The sequence below is a fragment of the Mesoplodon mirus genome (genome assembly GCF_964341445.2).
Source record: "Mesoplodon mirus genome assembly, chromosome: X".
Lineage (NCBI taxonomy): Eukaryota > Metazoa > Chordata > Mammalia > Artiodactyla > Ziphiidae > Mesoplodon > Mesoplodon mirus.
This window is the reverse complement of record NC_138981.1, coordinates 16603905-16624754: the sequence shown is the minus strand read 5'-3', so window position 1 is coordinate 16624754 and position 20850 is coordinate 16603905.

Sequence of the window (20850 nt, the reverse complement as noted above, 5' to 3'; positions counted from 1 at the left end):
TGTCTGCAATGGTAAAAACTCCCAACTCCAAGAAGGAGGACGGGAGGAAGAAGGTTGCCGATTACTGAGAGAGGATGTCAATTTAGTCATTAGCTTTTTAAATAGCCTAGTTAATAAGGCAGGAAAGGATTTAGATTTCAGTTTACAAGTGAGAAAATTGAGGCTCAGAAGAGTTTTCTGCTTTCAGTTTTTAAGCATCACCGACTGAAAAATACGTACTTTGCAATGATTCTTAAATATTGGGTTTGAAGCCCGATGAACCCACAGGAATTTGGATCCTTTGGGGGCAAAAACCAGTATGAATTAATGAAGAGTCTGAATTACAGATTTTTTTTTCAATTATTTGCAAGACCATTCCAGTTAACTGGAACGCCCAGGGCACTTGGCACAATGGTAAGGGGGAGATTTCAAGCTGAAGGGTGCGGGTGCCAAGCCTCTAAAGGCCACACTCAAAAGCTGCTAAGCTGAAAACTTTAACAGCAGGGGGGAAAAGCGTTAGAGGTCATTCTGGCCGACTTTACTCCTCATTAAATAGAAAAGGCAATTTTCCAGAACAGCCCACTTACCTGCCACCAGGTCAAATAACTGACCTCCCACATCAGTGAAACAAAATAGGGTGTATTTGAGGTCTTCAGGGTGCCGTTTTAATAAATTGAGATTTTATTTTAATTACCATATTGGTTATTTTATAGTAAGTAGTATGTATGAGTACTTGAAAGAACTAGTTCCAAAATATTGCAAATAATCCATCTGCAACTGTTACTAGGCCAGGGGATTTTTCAGCAAAGTGAGATTTTAGCTATGCTTTGCCAAAATTATGAACAAGTTCAAGTTAAAGGGGATGAACTGTTGAGGTTTACTATATTAACCCAACTTGTAGGTTACTTTCCGTCCAACTGTATTCTGTGTAGACACTCAAAAGCATAGGGTCGTGCTGCTGATGACGATGGTAGAGGCCACCTGGATCCTGTCCTCCCTCTGCGAAATCATTTTTTTAAATCTAAGGTTTGATCACCCAGTCAATTAGTAAGAATGCGATGAGCCCCTTTACATTGGTAGTACCATGCTGTCAGTCCCAAATGGTGTCAGGAATTCAGTTTTATTTATAACTCTTCAAATAAGGAACTTGAAGAGTTTCTTCGATGCAGAAATTTTCATTAGGACACATTTCAAGCCATATTAGGAAGCACCACAATGGACAGACCAAATTCTTTGCAAGCAGGGACTGAAGCTTATGTATCTCAAGGTTTCTCCACCTCGGCACTATTGGCATCTGAGACTGGATGGTTCTCTGTCGTGAGGCTGTCCTGCGGGATGTTTACAGCACCTCTGGTCTCTATCCACAAGCTATACCCATATCACCCCTCCCACTGTCGACCAACTGTGACAACACCAATGTCTGCAGACATTGGCACGAGTACCCTGGGGGCAAAGTCACCCCTGGTTGAGAACCACTACTTTATTTCTGGGATCTGTCTAACACCTGGCCCACAGCAGGAGCTCAAAAATTCTTTGAAGACTGAATTTAATCAGGAAACAACAGGCAGAAAGAGAGATCTATAGCTCCGATCTCTGGGGCCCCGCTCATAATTTCCGGTGTACTACCTCAAGGCTGATCTGACCAGGAAACTCTCATTGGGAGCTTCCATTCATCCATCCAAAGGGCCATCAGTCATCCAGCATGTAACACGGTCCTCTAGAAGCTTCTCCCTAGTCAACGGGGTTCAGCAAGACTACTCCCTGTCACAAAAAGGGCAGGCACTCACTCAGCTAGTTCTGAAGGGATGCCTCATTACTTTACCAACACCATGAAACTGGAAGGACCCCGTGATGGCTGTTCATCAGTCTTGTTTCCAAGGGCAGCATAACCCAGGAATTTACAAACATTGCCAGGAAGCTGGGTGTGTTTTTTTCCCCTTATGTTTTACCTAAATCCTTCTTGCTGTGATCCAGCCAGTTTTTTGTTTGTCCTTAATGGAAACAAAAGGCCAAATCTCCTCCTTTGAGTAGTTTCCTATTTAAACACCAGATCTTTTCTCAGTGTCCTTCCCTTGAACTCAAAAGTCCCATTTCCTCTCACACTCTCTGAGCTCCAACTTTATACTCCTTTTGTCCCCTTGGTGGCTCTTTCCCTAATTTCTCCATCTACTTTGTAGAGTCAGAACTCCAAGTAGGTGGTGAAAATGTTCTAAAATTGATTGTGGTGATGATTGTACAACTCTGTGAATATGCTAAAAAACAGAACAAAACATTGAATTGTACACTTTTAATGCTTGAATTGTATGGCATGTGAACTGTATCTCAATAAAGCTGTTACCTTTTTAAAAATAATAAAAGAACCCCAGATAGAAATTGGGACATGCCTGTGGGCCGCAGCAAAACCTCCTAGAACTGAATGGTTACTGCCCGTCTCTGATCAGTTATATGCCTGTAATACATCCTCACGTACCTTTGGGTCCCACCCAGCTGACTTTCCCAGGTTTTGCTTTACAGTCAGAACTTTGCTTGGAACATCATCCACCATGTCTCATTTCTTGGAATCTGGAATCCCTTCCTCCAACTGGTCCGCCTGGAGCAGGCCTTCCCAGTCCTTTAGTTTGGTCCTCACCATTTCTCTACCAGGGTTCGAACTATATTTGGCCACAGACCTCTTACTTCAGAGGAAATCACATGTAGAAGACCTGTATATTAAACAGTCACAGAGCAGCAGCTGTGCTGGCCTGGGGTCCCACCTGACTGGCCCTGGCCCTGCAGGGCCTGCCCACATGGCTGAGGAAAGCTGCCACGCGATGGCGGGGCCGGCGTGCCCTGGTGCGGCAGCTTTCCCCATCCCCCTCAGCACCTGCTCCATCAGGACTCGAGATACATCCTGTAATCACGGGGTGAGTTTTTGTTTTGCAAGGACGCCACTTTTATCCTTGGCGACTTGACTGTTTCTCTGGTCTGGAACCCAGCTCCCCTTCCAGGGCAGGGACCAGGTTCCCAACCATCATTCCCTGCCCTGGAAGGGGAGCTGGGTTCCAGACCAGAGAAACAGTCAAGTCGCCAAGGATCCAAGTGGCGTCCTTGCAAAACAGAAACTCACCCCGTGATTACAGGATGCCGGCAGGTGTCAGCCCCCCAGGTGGCCACACACTGGAGACAACCAAAATGCCCTCAGGAATTCAGTCTTTCTTGAGGCAAGGCCAGCACTTGGAGTTAACGTTTTTTTTGATAACAAGTGATTTTTTTTTTTAAATGCAGCTTTATGATTGCAAGTACTGCACGAATGGAAACCAGCTAACAAGGTCTTGCCTGGCAGAAGTCCTTGCGGGGATCGTCTTCACACAGGGCTAACGTTATTTGTAAAGAGGGTATCAGCTCCTTGTAAGTGAATGGTGCTCCTCAGGTACTTGAGCGGGGGTGAGAACTGTCTGTTTTCTTTGTGTGGCTGGGGAATGCCACTAGCAGGCAGTGGGCGAGCCAGATATTGAAGGGCTAATTCTTTAAGCTCTGAGACTTTTTATCGCAACTGTTTTCAGTGGGAATCTTTTCAAAATGCATCAAGCATCTGTCAGAGGAAGGCCTTCCTTGACTCAGTCATTGTTCTGCCCTTGGTGCCTGGCCTGGGCTGGAAGGCCACGATGCCCTCCAGGGAAAGGGAGGCTGTTTGTCTCCAACAGCGTTGGCCCCCCTGTCCCCAGTGCCCCCTCCACACTGGTGCCTCTCTTCTTTTTCATTAAAAAAAAATCTCTTCCAATTGTGTCCCTTCTCAGCGTCCAGGACAGCAGGGCATGCCTGGACAACTGCTGCTGGCCAACTGGCTCTCATCCACAAGCTGACCCACAGCATGAAACGGTCCCCACTCTCCAGGCAAGTGTCTCCTCACCGCCCTGCGAGGCCTGGCCCCAGTGCCACCTCTGGGAACATCTTCCCCAGCTCCTTTCTTCGCATGCTTCTCTGAGACCCACTGCAGGGGACTGACACTGCTAGGGAAGGCCTCTCCCACCTTGCCTAGCGAGTCTCCGGCCCTCAGGCCGCAAGCTCCCTGAGACAGGCTCTTGGCATGGAGATGATCGCTGGGTCCTCAGCTTCTGGCCCACAGTGCAGAGTAGCTGGGAAAGCCTCCACAGTTGCTTTTTGAAGTGAAACACAGAGTGCCTTTACTTTCTTATTTATCACTTGATGGCTATACTGGCCCCTGCCCTGGGCTTGGCCACTGTCAGGCCCTTCTGCTTTGGGCCTGTTCTGGATCTTGGTCAAGGACGTCAGTGCAAGCACCAGACAGACAGGACACTGTGTTTTAGATACTCCACTTACAGCCCACCTGTCCTGTTTGTTTACTCTTTAGACCCTTCCCTTGTTGCCACCATGAAGGTTAAAATCCAGTAGAGCCCACTTGAGACATTGCAAATTTCTAAATTAATAAAGTTTTAATTAGTGCTTTACTGAAGCTCCTTCTTTCTCCCCTTCCTTCCCTCCTTCCCTCTCTCTCTCTTTTTCTTTCTTTCTCCTTCCCTCTCTTCCTTTATTTTCCTTTTTAAAATAACTCCCAGAAGTGCTGCTTCTGTTGAATTTTACAAGTGACAATAATTACCCAGGGACCCCTGGTTGCCTCTCAGGTCTCATCTTCCTGACCCTTCAGAGGTATGGGATGCTCTTACCCCTCTCTCCCTCCTTAGCTTTCCAGGCACGTCTCTCTCTGCACCCTCTTGCCTCTCTGATTGTCTCTTCCTTTGGCCTCTCCTCAGATGCTGCTGCTGACGCTCCACGTCTTTCCCTTTCTCCCTCCATCACAGGCTGTGTCTGGGGCCCACAGCTCTCATTCCCGTGCTCTCCTACGGGGACCTCATCCGCTCCCCTAGTCATTTCCAACATCTTTATTGTGTTTATTCCTCCCTATCTCTAGTCTAGCCCTGACTTCTCCCTCCCTCTATCCCTTTCTCATCCTCTCTCTCTCTCTCTCTTTCTTTCTCCAGATTCAAATACCCAAGGTCCACCCCACCATCACAGGGTGGTCCTAGAGGTACCTCACACTCATCATCCCTAAAACTTAACTCAGCCTCTGTCTTCCTCGCCCCGGCCCAGATCCCAGCACGTCGCCTGTGCTCTGCTGCCGCCCCCTTCCTGGTGCCCAAGTGGGAAACTCGGCAGCATCCTCCACGGCTCCTCTTTCGCTTTACCTCCCACATGCCCTGTCGTGCTGACCTTGCCTCCTTGATTTTCCTCAGGTCCATCATTCCTTTCCTCTACACTTCCTGTCCTTGACTCAACCCACATGATCCTCTGCCCAGATGAAATTTAGGCAAAGGCCATTTTGAAATGGCCTCCGAACTGGGTGGGCCTCTGCCTCCATTTTTAGCCCCCCCCCCCCCCCATCTCTCTTCTATACCTTCACCAGAATAGTTTTGGTAAAAAAACAAGTCTCACCATATCATTCTGCTGCCTAAAAGCATTTGCTGTTAGATGCACCCTCATACCCCGCAGAGGCCTCCCACGCCAGGCCTCCTGAGAGCAGGCCCCAGACCACCTACCTCCGTGGCTGGAGCTCCCCGCGCACCCCCTCCCCCATGTATGAGCCCCAAGAACACAGGGGGTTGACAGTTCCCAGCACAAGCCTCTGTAGTTCTACTCTTGAGTGGCCTGACACTCCCTCCCCAGCTTCATACTCTGTCTAATCCTTCAAGATTTAGCTCCAAACAACACCTCCTCCCGAAAACTTTCCAGGGCTTAAGCTCCAGCTCCCCGCAGCACCGTGTGCGTACTTGCATCGTCTTGTCCACCTCGTTCCACTGAAAGCATGTCTCTGTCCACCCCGCTACAGCATAAACTCCTCTAGGGCCAAGGTCAAGTACCCTGTATCTCACACGCCTAGCACAGTGCTTGGCATTTAGGGGGCCCTCAATAAATGTGTGTGGACTGAATTGAACCCACAGGGATAGTACAAGTATGCCCTTCTGAACTAGCATGTGGAAATCCAGGCATACAACATAGAAATATCTGGAATCTGTAATTCACTTTGCAAAAAAAAAGATGTACTGATTGATTCTTTTAAATCATCTGGTTCACTATGCTTCAAAACAAGGTGGCTTCTTCAAATGTGCTTTCTACACTCTTCTAGAAATATATTTAGAACATAAAGTGAGCCATCGTCAAAATCTCATCAGTGGCGTACAAAGAAAATGTTTTAGCATTCGCCTCCTCAGAGTTTGTGTATTTACTTACAAGTTACAGGCAGGGACTATAAATGCATAGATTATAAAACAGGTGCAAAAATCAAAATTTTGAGAGAATGAAACAAGTATTAGGAGGTTCAATATTTTCTTTCTGTGCCCCCGTTCATCATCTTATGTACCCCCCTGGGTTATAATATAATGAGAATATTCTGAATCTTTCAACGGAATGAGTGAAACTTTAAATCCAGGCATCACTCTGTCTTGAAATGTGGAAAATACCCAAGCACAAGATGTTTCTGTATCAGCACCAGGAACGGTTTGTGTCACTACATCTAAGCGACAGGGTGGCTGAGGACCCTGGGCAGAAGTTAGGAGTACTAGCTTTAGAGCTACAGAGTCTGGATTCAGTTCCCACATCCACTGTCTCCTAGCTGTGTGACTCTGGGCAAGTCACTTAACCTCTCTGCCCCCATTTCCCAATCTGTAAAATGGGAGTAATACAATATCTGCAAGCACCCAAGTTAGCACATTCGGGGCCCGATAAGTGAGTTCCTATTATACTTGTTTACGGATAGCAACAGAGAGCAAGGCCATCAAAGGTCATGGAAATGCCTAACTTTACAAAGCCTTTCATTGCAGCGGTCATATTTTTAAGTTCCCCTTTGCTCCACAGAGTGGGGTCTCTAGCCAGGCACTTTCATGCCTTCCTCCAGAATACTGACTAATAGTTGAAACAACATAAATGTCATCTCATTGTCCTTCCTTTGGGTCTGAGAGAGGGGTTGACCACTTGGCCATCAGCAGGAAAACGGACTAGTTAGAGAAGGACAAAAAGAGACACGGGCTGGGAGAGAAAAGCTCAAGGGCAAGACCGGCCACAGAGTCAGTGGTTTGTGTTCTCAGGCCTCACTCTGCTTTGGATTCCTCGTCTGTAAAACCATGACTCGGCTGCCTTTCGCGTGGTGATTGACGACGTAAGGTACATGCCTGTAAGTAGGAGGCGCACACGGGCCACCTTTCCCTTCCTCTTCCTCAGCGGATAGGCCCCCAGGGTGGGCATGGGGCTCGGGGCAGGGTGTGGGGAGGGTGCAAGGACAGGCCCGGGGACTGTCCAGGGGAGGGTGCCGCCTGAGGAGCGTCGCTCTGCACTCCGCGTGGTGCCGGCACAGGAGCCTTGCCCAGCTTCTGTTCTCTTTGTAAAGACAGGAAGGGGAGGGTGCCGCCCAGCCCCGGGGCCCATTGAAGGCCATGCCCCAGGGGCAGCTCCGTAGTGACCCCGTGGGACTGTGCAGCCCCCAAAGCCTGCAGGCCTGGTGAGCAGGGCGATGGGGCCTTCCCCCAGGTAAACATACAGAGCTGTACTCCCTTTTATCAACCCCTCCCTATAAATTTCTGATGTCTCAGAGAAGAGAAATCTTGTATTTGAATTAGAAATACAAATTTACTTTACAAGAGTTAACAGAAGTTTCTTTTTTCAGTGAGAGAGCTCTCTTGAGTGCCCTTTAAGCACAGTCTAGCGGGGCAACCTCTCACCAGACACATTTGGGGCAACTGTATTGGAAATGACTACAGAAAAGGGTTTGTGAGGTGAGTATAGAAAAGGAATCCCTTGCTCATCCTGTGTAAGAGCTGCTGATCTCTCCGCCACAGGAAGAGGAGCCTTTGCGGCAAAGGAACTGTCAAAAAGTCAGAACAGCGGCTGCTTCTCTGCGGGCCTGCTGGGGAGAAACCCCCGGTCCCCACTCCGCCGGCGCTGGGAGGACAGCGCCCTCTGCCGGCAGCCGCGGCGACAACCACGGGGCCCCGCCGCGCAGAAGTGGTCCTGACACACACAGGCACCAGGCTAGCGACCTCGGTCCTCTGGAGGAAGCTGGTCTGGGGGCATCCGAGGACATCCGTGGGAAGGATCCAGACTGAAAATCCTCGACGGCCCAGGTTTTCAGGAAGGAGACTCCTCACCCTTTAGTAACGGAAAGCTGTGTTCCAGCCAAGCCAGCGAGAGAGGCCCGCGGGCCCAGGCCTTTCTAGCTTCCCCTACAGGCGAAAATACAAGCTGAGGGGAGCCGCCCTCTGCACAGTGTATGGAGCTGAAGCCACGGCCTCAACGTTTGCGGGGGTGCGAAAAATAGAGCAGGGAAAGGTCGGCGGGGCTCTTGGGATGCAACAGAGAGGAGGACGGAAAGCACGGTCCCCAGGGGAGCTGGAGAAGCAACGGTGGGCGACCTGGGGAGCACGGGGCCCAGACTCCAGCCCTTGCTCCCAAGGGAGGGCAGCCAGCGCACTGGTCACCGTCCTCACTCACTGTTCCTGACCCGGGCTGCGCCCGGCATCGTCAGGGGATCTGTAACAACTCCTGAGGGGCGTTGCTCTGCAATCCGTGTGGTGCCGGCACAGGACCCTTGCCCGGCTTCTGTTCTCTTTGTAGAGACAGGGAAAGGCCCAGGAGAGGCACAGAGCACAGCCTGCGTCCCAGCGGTTGTGAAACTGGATCCCATTGGGTCATTAACGCCGAGATGTGTGTGTGCGCGCGCGCATGCGTATATGTGCACGTAGGGGGGGATGGGGCTACGATGGGGGCTGAGAATAGGAAAGAGACTCGAGGGAGGACACGGGGTAAATAAGAGCCAACCCCTCTCCACTGCTGTGTGACCTACAAAGAGGTGGTGGCGTTGGGCGAGGAAAGTGTGACAACAGCTTGTGTGCCTCCCAGGCCGAGCCTGGGCCTGGGACCCCGGGTCCGGGCAGCAGTGCGGTGCCCCCCCGCCCCAGGTGGTGGCACAGGACTCGGGGCCTCTCCTCACGTGCCTTCTTTCTGGCGGCGACTCGAGCCCCACGTGGCTTCCTGGCCACGGTGCGTGACTCCTGGGCGCCTGGGTGGGGTGGGGAGACCCGTCCACACCCAATCACACTTTCGTGCCAAGAAGCGGCCGCAGCGCCCGCCGCCCTCCCCGTCGGGCCCGGAACTTTCTGCTCCTGAGCGCGGTGCGTCCGGGTCGGCAGCGTGGAACCCAGATGGCCGGCGGTCGAGGCTTCTGGGTGCCTTCCTGGGTTCTTCCCCGGCCCGAAAGCTCACCTAAGACCCCTGCCAAAAGCTGGCCTTCCCAGACCTCGGGCGATCTGCAAAGTAACCGCTGGTATCATTTGAAAGGAAAAGGTGGTTGTGCTGGACCGTCTGTGGGCTGTGCTGAACCCAGCAAACAACTCGGGCCGCCCTCAGAGGGACGCCTACGCCTCTGAGAAGAGCTCAGAAAAGGTGGAATGAAATCGCTGGAGTCGCCCCCAAGCACAATATGTGGATGGGATGACATGGAGGGCACAGCGCACCGTGGACGATCGGTTCCCTTTGCTGAGAGCTCTCCTCCCGGCCCCCGAGAGCTGCAGGTCTGTGTGACCCCTCCCCCATTTATAATCTTTTAATTGCCTCCCACAGCCCTTGAGATTCGTCTGAAGCTGACATAGGGGCCCTCCTGTTCCAAGTTCATAACGGCTCCCCAACACCCATCCCTATTTCATTCTTTCTCAACACTTTGTGGTTTCCCAAATGCCTGAAGATTACATAGCCTGGCAATGACCTGGAATGCAAGGAATCTGTTGTCCTTTAAGTGTGGCTCCAAGTGCTCCAGCGGTCAGCTGAGCTTGTGCAAGGACGAAGGATTTGAACCTTGAACCAGGGTGGGCTGAGGGAATGCTCACAGGCAGAGCCAGGTTCTTAGACATGTAGCCCTACCTCACAGATAAATAAAGGGCCATTCAAGATCCCAAGTTCCTAGGCCAAGGAGCTAATTAAGATCTTAATGTTGGTGGCACATCGGTCCAATGAGACCTGCAAGCACATTTTGTTTGGCCTGTGTTTTCATATACTTCAGCCTACATTTTTAAATCGGGAGATTTCACATTAAAATCTGGTTTTCCACTTGCTTTTGAAAAATTGGAAGAACTGTAACATAAGACTCAAAATCTTGCATGGCAACGGTTGGGCTCCCGCCAGATGCAGCCCCTTCCATTCACCTGTGCACACCTATGCACTACACCCAACCAACTTCTCCCAGTTAGGCCACCAACCAGCCCCAGCCCCAGAGCATGTCTGCAATCATTTTAGCCTGAAAAAAATGTTTAAACCCTTGTGGTAGAAACAATGTTATGTGTTTACGACATCTTCCATTTTCTTCTTCCTCTTCTTGAGAAAGCCACTCTACCCAACTCTCTTGCACTTAAGCAAGGCCACGTAACTAGTTCTAACAGTGGGCTCCAAGTAGAAGTGCCACGTGTCAGCTCTGGGCAACAGAAAGATTCTTGGAGGCCATGTGTTACATGGGCAGAGTCACAAAAGAAGCGGTAGCTCTCAGGACTTCCCTGGCTTAGACTCCACACTTCCACTGCAGGGGGCACAGGTTCGATCCCTGGTCGGGGAACTAAGATCCCACATGCCACATGGCAAGGCCAAAAAAAAAAAGAAAAACAAAAAAAAAGCAGTAGCTCTGGAGAGTCAGACTTTGCCTGGGAGAAAAGCAAAACCACTGAGATTTCAGGGTTTGTTTGTTACTGCAGCAAAGCACAGTTTATCCTGGCTGATATAAGCATAGTCACCAAAACCACACTTAATCAGGCATTTTACTTATTACATAATAATAAAGCTTAAAATCCTTTGCACAATTGTCATGAGTGTATCCATTTAGCAGCTACTATAAACATTGGCAATGTCTGGAGTGGAACTGGGTGCTAATTGCCGCCATTGCCCACCCTGACCAGGGCCTGTTCATAGTGCCCAGACGGGGGGAGGTTCATATGTCACTGACTAACTCAAGCATTTCAGGAAAGGATTATATCAGGACACTCTTTTCCGACCAGAGTCATTCCTTACATTCTTGCACTTTTTCTAACAACAACGTTGCTATTGATTTTGCCAGCATCCATGCTAACTTCTGAAATATACTGATACAAAAATTAATAAAGGGCTTCCCTGGTGGCGCAGTGGTTGAGAATCCACCTGCCAATGCAGGGGACATGGGTTCGTGCCCCGGTCGGGGAAGATCCCACAAGCCTCGGAGCGGCTGGGCCCGTGAGCCGTGGCCGCTGAGCCTGCGCGTCCGGAGCCTGTGCTCCGCAACGGGAGAGGCCACAACAGTGAGAGGCCCGCGTACCGAAAAAAAAAAATTAATAAAGCCAGATGCAACATTGGAAACCAGTAAGCCTCACTTAATGAACACTTCTAAATGGTGACACTCATATGCTGATTGTACATTATAGATCAGTTTTCCACATAGAAACGAGATATATACTCCTGTGTAAGCAACAACAAAATATTTTTAAAGGAAGAAAAGGCAAAGAAGAAAAAGTAGCAATCAATCTGCATGGACATACATAACTTCCCCTTAAAGCATATGCCGTAACTCCTTCTTTCCGGGAGTTGACATTCAGTCACACACAAACATTGAAAGACAAGTAAAAACAAGACCCAGGCACTCATCAGAGATAAGATCTAAAAATAACCACTGGAGCAGGTTGCACATATCAAATATTTCATGCACCAAGAAGAAACTTTGCATATTTTCCTTTTCAAGGAAGAGCAGTCACTCCCTCAAAATCTCACTGGGACTTCTGGCGAAGATGTTCACACTTCAGATTTGAGAGGTCGGGACTTTAAACAGAACACTGCATGAATGTAGGATGATAGAAGGGAATTGTTAATTTTTAAATAAACTTTTAATTGTAGAACAGTTTTAATTTACAGAAAAGTTGCTAAGATAATAGAAAGAGTACCCACACCCATTTCCCCCATTCTTAGTATCTTACATTGTGGTACATTTACCACAACTAATGAATCGATATTTGTACATTGTTATTAACTAAAGCCTACACTGTATTCACATTTCCTTTTCTCCTTTCTCTGTTCCAGGATCCCATATTATGTTTACTCATCATGTCTCCTTGGGCTCCTCTAGACTGTGACAGATTCTCAGACTTTCCTTGTTTTTGATGACCTTGACAGTTTGGAGGAGGACTGGTTAGGTATGTGGCAGAATGTTCCCCAACTGGGATTTGTCTGATGATTTTCTTCGTGATGAAACTGGTGTCATGGGTTTTGGGGAGGAAAACCTCAGCGATAAGGGGCCATTCTCATGCTATCATATCAAGGGTACATACTATGAACAGGACTTCTCGCTGTTGATGTTGACCTTGATCACCTGGCTGAGGGTGTTTGTCAGGTCTCTCCCCTGGAGAGTTCCTCTTTTCCCCCCTTTCCATACTGCCCTCTTTGGAAGGAAGCACATACTTCTCTGCACAGCACACACTTAAGGAGTGGGGAGTAATGCTCCACCTCCTTGAGGGTGAGTGTCTACATAATTTGGCATTCTTCTGCGCAGATTTCTCTCTTCTCCCCTATTTACTTATTCAATCGTTGATTTACAGCAGTATGGACTCAGGGATATTTGTTATGCTTTGGGTTATAATCCAATACTGCTTTATTTTGTTGCTCAAACCGTTCCAGACTTCTTGGCCACTGGAAGCTCTTTCAGTTCGCTCCTGTGTCCCTTTGACATTCTCGTTGTTGTGCTTTCTTGGAGCACATCCTTCGACACTTACAAGATGCTCCAGGCTCAACTTGTATATTCCCCGTCCCAGTCCTAGAATCGGTCATTTCTCCAAGGAGCCCTGGTTCCTCTCATTACAGCATGGTGTTAGAAATGAATTATTAATTTTTAAAGTGTGATAATGGTACGGTCACATTTTTATAAGTTTATCTTTTAGATATACATACTGACCTATTTATACGTTAAATGATCTATCAGATTTGCTTCAAAACAACGTGGAAATGGGAGATGTGAGTGGGAGCGTGGATGAAACAAGATGGGTTATGAGCTGATAATTATTGGAGCTGGGTGGTGTCCCTTCACTATCCTTATTTTCACATGTACTTGAAATGTACTACAATAAAGCTTTTTTTAAAAGTAGTTGATAGAGCTAATATTTGCTCATTGAGTCAGGTGTTTTACAGGAGCTATCAACAGCGAGCACAACTTTGACCTTCTATATTTATATTTTTAAATTCCAACTCCAAAGCATGAAAAAGGTGGCTCCTAAATAGGAGAGAAAAATATTAGCCTGGCTCAATAAAAATGGAACCACCCAGCAACAGGTTTGCAGACACAAGATATAAATTGTCAGTAGGACATGGGACAGCTTTGTTAAACTTAAGGGTTTACAGCTCACAGTTACATCTTCAAATCCTAGTTAAACACACACACACACACACACACACACGCATGCAAAACACCAACAGGTTTATTGAAAGCACTTCGTTTGTGTCTCTGACAAATCTTTCAGTATATTCATAAAGATGAGGGATGTTTTCAATTCTCCTACAAGAAGCCCAAAATCTCTGGGCCTAACTGCCTTTGCCCTGAGAGTCCTCTGGATCGGCCATCTCCCATTACTGTTCAGACACATCTGAGCTGCTCCATGGTGGTGGCGGGGAGCCACACTGCATTAATGAAGTACAAGCATCAATAAAAATGATTTTCTTGTAAACTGGGAGAGGTACTGGAAACGGCCGTGTTTTTAAGAAGAAAATTTGCTTTTGTGTTTTTTTCCGTCAACCAACATCTAAGTATCTATTATGTAGGAGATAGTATGCTAAATCCTGGGAATACAATAATAAATAAAAGTGTCAGCCCTGGAAGTGCTCATAGGAAAGAAACTTAGCATTTCTGAAGTGGCATCTGGCAGCAAACTCGGGAAACAACAGACTGGGGGGCCCAGACAAGAGAGAGCCGTGAGAGGTAGGATGCCTGGGACCAGGTGACGTCAGGGGTGCGGTGGGCTGTGGACGATGAGGAGCTGAGGCCAACGCTGGCAGGCACTCTGTCAGGTGCCCGGACGCATCAGTGGGTGAGGCGCTGTTCAGGCAGGGACTGGACAGGGGCACATCAGCAAAGGAAGGTGGGAAAAGATTCAGGTGTGATGAGGAGGAGATGCTGTGGGCTTGCACGTGGAGACATCAGTAGACAGTGACATACCCAGGTCTAGAACTCAAGGAGAAAGTTCAGGAAAGAAGCTGTAGCTACAAAGGTAGGGGTGCTTATTGTTTTTCTTGTTAGCATTTCAGAAGTATCTCACTAACTTCTGAATTTTATGTCGCAGACTGTAGCCTGTGCTAACTTTGTTTCCTGTGTTTCCTGTGATTCAGTGTTCTATGTAGTTTAGTATGTATTCAATTTTGTGAAAGCTCCAAGGATTCTTTTTTTTTTAATGGTAACATTTTTATTTATTTATTTATTTTTATTTTTATTTTTGGCTGTGTTGGGTCTTCGTTTCTGTGCGAGGGCTTTCTCTAGTTGTGGCAAGCGGGGGCCACTCTTCATCGCGGTGCGCGGGCCTCTCACTATCGCGGCCTCTTTTGTTGCGGAGCACAGGCTCCAGACGCGCAGGCTCAGTAGTTGTGGCTCACGGGCCTAGTTGCTCCGCGGCATGTGGGATCTTCCCAGACCAGGGCTCGAACCCATGTCCCCTGCATTGGCAGGCAGATTCTTAACCACTGTGCCACCAGGGAAGCCCTCCAAGGATTCTTAACGGTGAATTCTCTTTTGGAATCTAATGTCTATCAGTAATGCCTTTTTAATTATACCAGTATCTGCCCTTTAATTTTGCTTCCTTATGTCAAAGACTAAAAGATACAATAAAGTCTTTTTTTTTCTACTGCAATTTTATTAAATTATGCATATGGACTATCTGGTTTTGCTTTCTGCTTTTGAGTCTGTGTAATTGGTTAAACACAAGTTCATGATCTGTCGTCCCTGTACTTGAACCTCTTACCAACATAAGGACTCCTGATGCATTGACTGCTTTTTGCCTGTAATTCTACCTTGCTGGGATCAGTAGTATCATTGTGGCCTATTTTTTGTTTATTTGCTGGTGAATTTCTGTCCAGTGCTTTATTTTTTAATGTTTAAAGCAAATGACAAGGTAGGTAAAAGCATATAATTGTTAAGATCCACCCTTGAATCTTTTTTAATATGGGCGTTTAATCTATTTATACATGATAGTAAATTAAGTTGGTCTTCTGACACATTATGCTTTTTTCTTAGGTTTCGCTCTTTCTGCCTTCCGCTAAATGGCAATGTGATATTTCCTTTTATCTTCCACAGTGATGTAAACATGATATGGCCTGTGTTTTTGTAATTAAACAATTATTATAAAAGCAATACACTGCAGACAAATCAGAAAGATAAGGAAAATGAAATGAAACATATTCAGAATCCTACCTATCCATAGACGCCCTCTGTAAACATGTTTGTATCTATCTTCCCAAATGTCTTCCCAATATGTAAGCACATCTATATACAAACACACAATAGAATCCTCTAGAGATGTCATGCTTCTCATGGCTACTTAACCTTTGCCGCATTTTATACACTCATCAGTTACCCAAATATTTGTGTTTTCTAACGCTGTCTTCCCAGATAGATAGGAAGCAGTCTAAGGTAAGGGGTTTCACCTATTTTGTTTACTCTTATATGCCGAGCTGCCCGTTGTTTAGTGCCTTTCTGGGTGTACTTTCTCCTAACTCAACTTTTAAAAGTACATTAAAAAAACCACACAACCATTCCCAGCATGTGCTCCTAGCAGGGCTCTTCTCGACTCAGCTTCCACCTACAGTGCTGTGCCTGCGACCCACAGGCTCGCCTCCATGGATGGCATCAGTCTTCTCTGCCTCCTTCCCTATGGTTTGCTGGGGATTTTGGAACTGATGTCACCGAAGGGACGAGCAAGAGGTAGAGCTTGGCCAAGCCACGAATGACCATACCTCATGGGGATCAGGGTATACTGGCAAAAACGAACCACGGGAGGCTTTTTCCGGTATATGTGAGAGAGACTTGCTTATATTTATAAGTGCTCCGAGGCTGATCCAGGGAATGGGGAGGGCTCTAGGGTAGGGAGGACATGCAGACCAGGGCCCACCTTTAGAATGCAGGGCGGACAGTTTGCTTGCGCTCCCTCGCAATGTGATGTTTCCCCTGTTTTGTCCAGCAGCTTGGATGGAATTGAACCTTTTCAGACGAAGGGATTTATTTCCTTTCCCCCTTATATCTTAAGGCTCTCCCCTCAGTGCTGATAGCACCCCTAAAGCCAGAGAACACGGCCCTGTAACACCAGAGTTGCCTCTAGTATAGCAGTGAGAGTGGGCAAGCTCGTCTGAGGATGTGCTCACTGTGGAGAGCTGCTTTCAGGGTTCAACTTCACCAACTTCACAGGGGAAACATCGGGAGTCCTCAACTTCGGAGAACTTATAAATATAAGGAAGTCCCAGCACCACACTGTAGAAACAGCCCCAGAAACTTAAACACACCTCATTTATTCAGCCAATTGTGACTACAGTTCCTTATGCAGCTTGAAAAAGCAGCACTTTTCCTCCCATCATCACTGTTCCTAGTCATGATGTTTAATTTTTAATTTCTAATATTATTACAGAAGGGCATGGCTTTTTCATGCTTACAGAGGGAGTCTGTATGGTCAGGCCACCCAAGATGGCTGTTGTCTTGCTCTCTGTACATCCCCCTGCTGGGCCAGTGCCGGCTTCATCTAATCTTTAGCAAACATCTCCACCTGATAGCTCATCAAAGGGGAGGTGAGGGGCGTGCCCCTCGGCTGGTTTCCCTGGTAACTGATGAGCCAACCTGATGTCAATTTCCACTATAACTAGGAACCTCCCCCTCTCCTGGGGAGCGAAGCCTGCCGCCATGTCCTGCCCGCCGGCCGCCGCACACAGTGGGGTGTTGCTCCAGGACCTTGCTTCAGACAGGTAAGCTCCCCCCGTCCACTAAACTGCGATGTCTCCGTCGCCGACTCTGGGCCCCTTCTTTGGTCTTGTAGCTGGGCAAGTACAGGCCTTGTAGGCCTGCGGGGTGCGGCCCAATTGGTAGAGCCAGCGGGGAGACCGAGGAAGCTCCTGTGAGCGCCGAGACGTCAGGAAATAAGGACGCGCAACGGAAAGTTGCAGGGGCGTCACCTAGCGTGAGGGGCCTGAAAGTTCCAGGGGTGATCCTGAAAGTTGCAGGGGAAACCCCGGGGTGGCCGTCCGCTAGTATGTGGGGCCCTAGGGTGGCTGGTCTTGATGAATGCGGCTGCCAAGACACTACCGAGGACTCATAGTCACCCCAAGGCCATGGCGGAGATATTGGCGTCATTACGGTGGGAAAACGAAGTGGCCGCAGCTGTGGGCTGGCAGGTGCGTTTTATACCGAGAAAGGCCACGGAGGCTGAGCTAACAGCTGAGGTGAAGGTTAACTTGACCGCTGATTCTTTCTCCTCTGAAAGTGAGGCAAGTGCATGTGAGTGACTGATACGTGTTATTGCCTATTACTGTCGTTTAAACTGAATTGGCTTTTTAGAAACTGAAAGAAAATCCCTGAAAATGTCCACGATGGGACTCTTTTGACACTCTAAAACTGGTTTTTGCATATGCCCTTAGAGGAAGTTAGTTTTCTAGAAGGAATTGGTATTTCTCTTCCTGTGCCTTTGCGATGTAAATGATCTACCTGGGCTCTCTGGAACTTTAATCACCTTTTACCTTTTTTTTTTTAAATTGAAGTAGAGTTGATTTACAATGCTGTGTTAGTTTCAGGTTTACAGCAAAGTGATTCAGGTATACATTTATCTATTCCTTTTCAGATTCTTTTCCATTAGTTTATTACAGGGTATTGAATCTAGTTCCCTGTGCTATACAGTAGAACCTTGTTGTTTATCTGTTTTATATAGAGTAGCTTGTGTCTGCTAATTCCAAACTCCTAATTTATCCCTCCTCCCCACCTTTCCCCTTTGGGACCCATAAGTTTGTTTTCTATGTCTGTGAGTCTGTTTGTTCATTTGAACCTTTTTTTTGGATTCCACATTGAGTGATATCATACGATATGTCTTTCGCTGTCTTACTTCACCTAGTATGATGATCTCTAGGTGCACCCATGTTGCTGCAGATGACATTATTTCATTCAAAAAGCCGCCTTTTAAAATTTTAGCAGGAAAACTGTGAGATCTCTTTGTCTATATATGTAAATGTATGTCTCTGCGTACCTTATAAATATGAAGTGTCTGCCTCCAAATGGCATCGCCAAGATTGGTTTGTGGATGAGCTCTGTTTAATTGGCTTAAAAGAAATTAAACGCTTATGTAAATTCTCAGAAATATAAAAAAGACTGGCTTGAATGAATTTCAGGTTCATGTGGCCTGGGAAGTATTCAGTACTGAATTGGTATCTGGTATTGAAGCTAGCTTAAGCTTGTTGGTTTGATTAACATAGACATGTCTTTAGAATCATCAATGTTAAGTGTAACACTTCTGTTGTACCTAGGTTTACTAGAGATCAAATTAACACCTTACTGTATCTGTTGCAAATACGTCAGCAAGGAAAATAACTTGATATGATGAAACTTTAAGTAAACATAAATAAGAGCTTTTAGGTAAACTCTATAGGAATAATTACATTTTGGGAAGGTCTATCTAAAATAGTCTTTCCAGATTTTGGTAACTTGAAACTAAACCAAGTTAAGAGAATTCATTGACTACCTGCGTCATTTCAAACAGGAAAAAATATTGGAACATTAAGTGCTGGGCAGATCTAAATTTACCTACCTTTGCTTTCTTAGGAGAGGAAGACTAGAGCATACGTTTTCCAATCAGGAAATGCTGGTATGACAAACAGTTCACAATTACTTGCTTCTTGGTTTTTGCTGGTGATTAAGGTTTTCAAGGGTTGAGATTATCACTGGTCATAATTCTAGTTATTGTAACCAAGTTTCTTTATGGATTACATTGCAGTCAGATGTTTAACCGTGGCTTTTTAAGTCTTCTGTCATTTATAGGAAGTTATTGTTGTACTCTGATGCTTTTGCAAAAGAGTTTCATCTTCAAGATGATCCATAGGAAGGCACTTTTGACAAGTACAGGTCTCTGATAAATTTTAGATCATACTGCTGAACTGGGTAAGGTATTAAAAAATCCTAATGGAAAACTTGAGGCTTCATAAAAAGTTAATGGATCAGTTACTGAGTGAACTGGTGAATATGGTTATAATTTTTATGGTTTTTGTCTGGAATATTACTGGTTTTGATCTGTGTTTTCCAGATACAGGGAAGTCCTTCCCCTCGTTAGTTTTGGGTAGAATGGAAACATTTTTCTCTTCTCTCTGCCTGGTCTCTCCAGACATTGGAGACTCTTGGGTTCTGAGCAGCCTTATCAGGTGAATGGGAAAGACTGTCTCCTGGCATGTGCAGGAATCACGATGTTTTAGGGGTCTCTAGAAGAGAGAAATCCACTGAGGTGCAGGCTAATAGCAGGCCTTTGGCATGGCTTTCCTGGCTTTGAGAGGCCTTTTGGGAATTCAGTCTGAGACTACTTCTGAAGAATTCCACCACAGCCAGTTTGGAGGACTCTATGTGGTCAATTGACCAGACTTATTCTGTAAACAAATTTAGTCTTGATTTGGCTGTGTTTCATGGAGATGAGGGTAATTTTAGAGAGGAAAATTTGTTTCAGTGGATGTTAAATTCTAGTTCTGCTAATTGTCTGCATTAATGAAAGTTATTGTGTTAGGCATACTTTTGCCTTGGTATTCAGGATGGAGAGAGAATTCTCTAGTGAAATTGTCCCAGAGTATAACTACTCATGACATGTATCACTGCTTGCTCTAAGTCTTCAAGCAAGTAAAATCAAATCTGAGGCTTTGACATTAATGGTTGCGGTTATTAAACTTTATTATATTTTAAAATCTAAAAACTGTAAAACATAGTATTTATACAAACACCTGAGGACTGTTCAAGTGGCACAGCATCTTCACACAAACAATGTGAAAGAAGGAAAAGTTTAAATTAGAATCTTGTCTTATAACACAAAAGAAATAACACAGACGAAAAAGCCCTTTAAGTCATATACGCCCAGTAAATAGTTGCATTTGCTTATAAAGTACACTTGGTTTTCTAAAAAGAAAACGTACAGTCTTACTCCTGGTGAACATCTTATTGGCATCTGTAACAAATGGATAATACAATTAGCACCATTTCTCATAGCTTATAACATTACACTAAATATTATATAACGATGTAATAAATAAAACAACAATGAACATGTTCCATGTGAAAGTTCTGATTTTTAAAATAAAGTTTAAAATGACAAATCAGAACTGATGTACCTTCCAAAGTTTAGTAGGATAAATGGCTCAGAAAGGAAATTAACTAGAAACATTGCACAAGACAGAACTTCCCTGTATGGAAACCCTGAAGTGTGAGCTGAGAGGTACCAGTGATGTCAAATGATGTGCATATGTTTTACAGAATAAAAAAACTCACTATATGTAGAGTTGATCTTTACCTCTGTGGAAGTGTAAAGTGCCATTTTAAATTAAAAAAGAAAAGATTTACTTGTGTGTATACTTCAGATACAGAACAAAATATAAATATGAAACAGTACCCATATGAGGAATAAACATAATAAAACACATCTTTAAAAAACTTGGATACAGGCATCTTCATGGAGAGATGTGAACAATGAATGCCTAGTTAAATGTTGAAGCTTAGACAAAATAAGGAAGTTTTAATATAAAACATATTAATTGATAAGAATATAGTCAGACTCCATCCAACCCACCCTTGTAGTGTAATATCTCTTGCATAAAATGACTATCTACCTTATAATTTTAAAAAAC